Here is a 6,000-nt window from a genome sequence, read left to right as displayed (position 1 = left end):
CACAGAATCTCAATAAAATGTAGAAGTTATAAAAATGGAAATTAGAAATTGAAACAAAGATCATTATACACTGTAAACATGTATTGAATTATCCTAATGCACTCCATAAAGATGTACAAGTATTATATCTCAATAAAAATGAAATAAAGTAAATAATAACAAACTAACCCAATTTTAAAATTCTCTGGATGGCCTCAATATCATAGTGGAGATGACAAAGGATACAATCTGATACAATCCGTGAACTTCAAGAAGTTCACTCAATACCACTAAATTCAAAGAATTTACTTAAGAACAAAGAAAATTAATAAAAATGGCAGAGACTCAGGACCTGTGGGACACTAAAATACATGGAATATTCATATCACCTGAGTCCTGGAAAGAGAGGTGAAAGAAAATAGGGCCAAACAAATAATAGCTGAACTTTAAAATTTTTGGCAATAGACACCAGCTTACAGATTCAGGAAAGTGAGTTAATTCCAAATAGTACAAAGCCAAGGAAATGCATCATAGAATACATCATAACTAAGCTTTTTAAACTGAAGAAAAAGAAATAAATCTTGGATGTGGTCAGAGAAAAATAACACATGACATATAGAGGAGGATGAATTTTAATAAGTCAATTTCTCATTTGAAATCATGGCAGCCAGAGGGATGTGTCACATTTTTCAAGTCCTGAAGAAAAAAAAATTACAACCACAAATTCTATATCCAGTGAAACTCTCCTTCAGTAATAAAGAGAAATAAGCGCATTTTCTGAGAAAGGATAATGAAACAAATTTGTTGCCAATATTCTTATCCTTAAAGAAACACTAAAATAAGTTGTTCAAAAGGAAGCAAATAATAAGAGATATGAATGATACTTTTCCTCATGTTTTTTATGTCATAGTTGATGAATAAAACAAAAAACACCATCTAATTATTGTTTTAGTCAGTTTTTTCACTGCTGTGACTAAAGGTTCTAACCGGCACAACTGTACAGGAGGAAGAGTTTATGTGAAGGTTCACTATTTCAGAGGTCTCAGTCCATAGAAGGCCAGCTGCATTCCTTGAGGCTCAAGGTGAGGCAGATCATCATGGCAGAAGAGTATGGCAGAGGGAAGCAGCTTGCATCATCAGGAAACAGAGAAAGAGACCCCACTCTCCAGATACAAAATATATACCCCATAGCCACACCCCAATTCCTTCCTCCTCCAGCCACACCCTACCACTTCAATTAATCCCATCAGAGATTAATTCACTTATTGGGTTAAGATATTTATAACCCAATCATTTCTCCTCTGAACCTTCCTGCATTGTCTTACATGTTAGCTTTTGGGAGACACCTAATATCCAAACCATAACGATTATCAAGAAAATAATATTTAAATGTGGGAAAAGTTTAAGGGACAAAAATCAAAGCAAGATTTCAAACTTTGCTTGAAATGTGAAATTTTTAAATGTTTTTTTTTAATTATAGATGGACACAATACCGTATGTTATATATTTATTCTATGAAGTGCTAAGAATCGAACACAGTACCTCACATATGCTAGGCAAACCATCCACCACTGAACTACACCCCCATCCCCTGAAATGTTAAATTTTAATACTTCCCCATGACCTTCCCTCCTCTTTTCCTTTCCTTCCTCATCCTCTACTCTGTTGGTCTCTCTTCTATGTTCATGAGGGCATGGGGAAGTACTTGGAAACAAAATCTACCTAATTATGCTATATACCATAATGAATCCCTCATATATAGAGATATATAGATATATAGATATAATCATAATGCACCAATTAAATAATAATAAATAATAATAATAATAATAATAGAAGTGGGATCGGAAAGTAGAGCAAGTGGATCTGAGGGAAGAAGGAGGGGAGCGAAAGGGAAAGGAAAGGAAATGAGGTTGATCAAATTATGAGAATGTACAAATATGGCATAATGAATTCCCCTCTAATATATAATTACAATGCACCAATAAGACAAAAATGATAAACAAACAATACAGTATGTTTAAAAAACCACGAAATATTAAAATACAATGACTGTGGCAAGTGATATATGTATATTATATTACCCATAGCAACTGCTACAAAAATTATACAATAAGATATGTTTTTAAAAAGTACAAATAAATCAAGATAGAATCTCAAAATTTTTCAAGTAACCGACAGAAATGCATATTAAGAAAACCAAAGAAATAAAACCCAAAGGCATACATTGGGAAAAAAAAAAAAACAAATAATAAAATGGCAGACTAAGCACTAAAATATCAATAATAATCTTCAAGGGAAATGGTCTAAATATACTAGTCAAAAGGCCTAAAATGACAGAAAAGTTAAAATAAAATATGACTCAACTATATGATGCTTATAAGAAACATTCCAAATTCAATAAGATAGGTAGGATGAAAGTGAAAGGATAAAAAATATATACCATGCAGTTATTGATAATAAAACAAGCAGGAGTATTAATATCAGAAAAAGCATCAGAGCAAAGAAAATTACTAAAGACAAAGAGGGAGGCAACAAAGAGAAAATGGATCAATCCACCAGGGAATCACAATGCTCCTGTGTTACACACTAAACAACAGAGGCTCAAAATACATGAAGCCAAAACTGATAGGGTCAAAGAACAGGCAAATCAATATTGTGGTTGGTAACTTCAACACCTCTTTCTCAGTAACAAATTGAAATGCTTGATATAAAATTAACAATATAGAAGATCTGAACAACACAGTCTACCAACAGGATTGAACTGGTATGTATATACATATGTATATATAACACTCCACCCAAAATAGAATATTTTTTCAAGAGCCAGCAAACATTCACAAATATAGACCATACCCCAAGCCATAAAACAAACCATAACATACTTATAAAAACTGAATCATACAGTATGTTCTCTGACAATAATGGAATCAAACCAGAAATCAGTAACAGAAAAACAACATGAAAATACCTAAACAACATGAAAATTAAACAACTAACTTGCAAATAAAACATAAAGAGAAAGTTCCAAGGGAAACTGAACAATACATCAAACTAAATAAAAATAAAAATTTAACACAACAATTTTGTGAGATATAACTAAAGCAATCCTGAAAAAGAAATTTAGTGCAATAAATGCTCACATTAGAATGTGAAAGTTTTCAAATCAATAACCTAAGTTCTTAACTCAGGAAACTAGAAAGAAAAAACATAAGACCAAAGTAAGCATGAGAAAGTAAATACTAAATATTGGAGCAGAATTCAATGACAGTAACAGCAAAAGAGTAGAGAAAGTTAATGAAACAATGTTCTCTCTCATATGTGAAAGCTAAAAAATGCCAACCTGAATGTAAAATAGTGATTACTAGAGTTTGGGCATGGTAGCGGGTAAGGAGTAGATAAAGGAAGGCTGAATTTGATAAGTTCCTGCTGTGTGCATGTTGAAATAGCACACCAAACCCCATCAATATATATAATTAATAGATGCTAATAGAAATAAAATAAAATATTTTATAAAGTCAGTTCTTTGGAAGAATCTATAAAACTAAGAAACCTCTAGCAATAGTGACAAGAAAAGGGAGAAGATACAAATCAACAATAACAGGAATAAAACAGAGGATATTACTACAGATCCTGTAGCCATTAAAATATAATGAACACAACAAATAACTTTATTTTCATATATTCAACAACTTAGAATGGGCAAATTCCTTGAAAATGACAAACTAACAAAACTCAAATAAGATGAAGTAGAATATCTGAATAACCCTACAATGAAAGAAAATGAATTTATAATTTAAAACCGCCTGAAAAAGAAATCTCCAGGCCCAGATTCTTTAATTGGAGAATTCTACAAGTCAGCTAAATAATTAACATAAATTTACATAAACTATTCTAGAAAATAAATGAACCACAAAGAGCATTTCCGAAACCATTTTAGGAGGTCATTATTACTATGACACCAATACCAAACTACACAAAGAAAACTAAAAATCAGTATCGCACATGAAATTAGATGTAAAAATCCTCAATGAAATAATACCAAATAATAGCAAACTAAATATAACAATGTTCTTTTAAAAGGTGGAACCTACCTAAAGGTTCAACTACAGATGGATGGATAAAGAAAATGTGCTACATGCACACAACAGAATGTTATTCAACCTTAAAAAATATCTGTAATATGTAATGACAAGGATGAACTTTGAGTACCTATGCTGAGTGAAATAAGCCCATCACACAAAAAGAACTGCATGATTCCATTTATAATGAAATATCTATAAAAAACAAAATCACAGAATCAAAGGGTGGAATGGTAGTAGCCAGTTGTTGGGAAGGGAGGAAGAGCCACAACTAACCAATAGTTTCTGTTAAATAAGAAAAGTTCTAAAAATGTGCTGAACAACATTGTACCTATTGCCAACAATATTGTACACTGAAAAATATGTTGGGAGGGTAGATCTCATGTTGTGTTTTTGCCATAATAACAAGATGGAAACAACTGATGTATAGCATGACCAAATAGGACTTTTGCAAGTTAGGCAATGCAGGATCAATATTCAATAATCAATCAATGTAATCCACATAATGAGGAAAGTACAAAAAGAAAGTCATATCAGTTAACACAGAAAAAACATAGCAAAATTCAATACCTATCCATGATATAAAAAGCCTATGGCTAACATACTTTTTACAGAAATATTGAATGCTTTCTCCACTAAGATCAGGAAAAAGCAAGGATGTTTGCTCTTATCACTGTAACATATTAGTGGATGTCCTAGTAATCGCTCTAGGCAAGAAAAATAAATAAAGGCATATAAGTTAGAAATGAAGAAATAAAATTGTATTATTTGCAGATAACATGCTTGTCTATGTAGAAAACTCCAAGTGATCTACAAAAAAAAGGGGACATAAACTCCTAAAATTGATAAATAAATTCTGCAAGGTGAACAGATACGAAATCAATACACAAAAATTAATTGCATTCCTATTTAGTAAAAACAAATTTAAGAAAATGGAAATTCAGAACACAATAACAAAACTCCTGAAACGAATAAGTGACTCCAGCAGGTTGCAGAATACAAGGTTAATAAACAAAAGTCAATTGCTTTCTTATATGCCAGTAATGAACAAGCCGAAATTAAATTTAAAAAAACAAACCCATTTACACTAGTATCCCCCCAAAATGAAATATTTAAGTCTAAAGAAATATGTACAAGATCTATATAAGGAAAACTCCAAAAATGTTATGGTTTCAATATTTGGTGTCCCCCAAAAGCTCATGTTTGAGACAATGCAAGAAGGTTTAGAGGTGAAATGATGGTTATGAAAGCCTTAACCTAATCAGTGAATTAATCCCCTGCTGGGATTAACTGGGTGGTGACAGAAGGCTGGAGGAGGTGGGCATTGGGGATGTGGCTTTGGGGTATATATTTGGTGAGCTGAGCTTAGTCTCTCTCTGCTTCTTGGTGTGATGTCTTGAGCTGCTTCCCTCCACCACACCTTCCTGCCAGGACGTTCAGCCTCACTTCAAGCCCAGAGGAATGGTGTCACCTATCTATGGACTGAGACATCTGAAACAAATCTTTTGGAACAGTAGTGAAAAATCTGACTAAAACAAAAAGTATGATGAAAGAAATCAAAGAACTAAATAAATAGATATTCCATGTCCACAGTTAGAAGACTCAATATTATCAAGATGTCAGTCACTTCTTTTCATTATTAACTATAGATTTAATATAATTCTGATCAAAATCACAGCAAATCATTTTGTGAATATTGACAAATGATTCTCAAGTTCATAGAGTCAAGAAACCCAGAATAATCAACATAATATTAAAAGCGAACAAAGCTAAAGGACAGACATCATTGGATTTCAAGGCTTAATGTAAAGCTATAGCAATCAAGGCAGTATTGTATTGGTGAGCAAATATATAAATAAATTAATGAAAAAGAATAGAAGCTTATGGGCTGGGGTTGTGGCTCAGTGGTAGAGCACTTGCCTAGCATTGTGAGGCACTG

The sequence above is a fragment of the Sciurus carolinensis genome, chromosome X (genome assembly GCF_902686445.1).
Source record: "Sciurus carolinensis chromosome X, mSciCar1.2, whole genome shotgun sequence".
Lineage (NCBI taxonomy): Eukaryota > Metazoa > Chordata > Mammalia > Rodentia > Sciuridae > Sciurus > Sciurus carolinensis.
Note: the sequence above shows the minus strand (reverse complement) of the source record.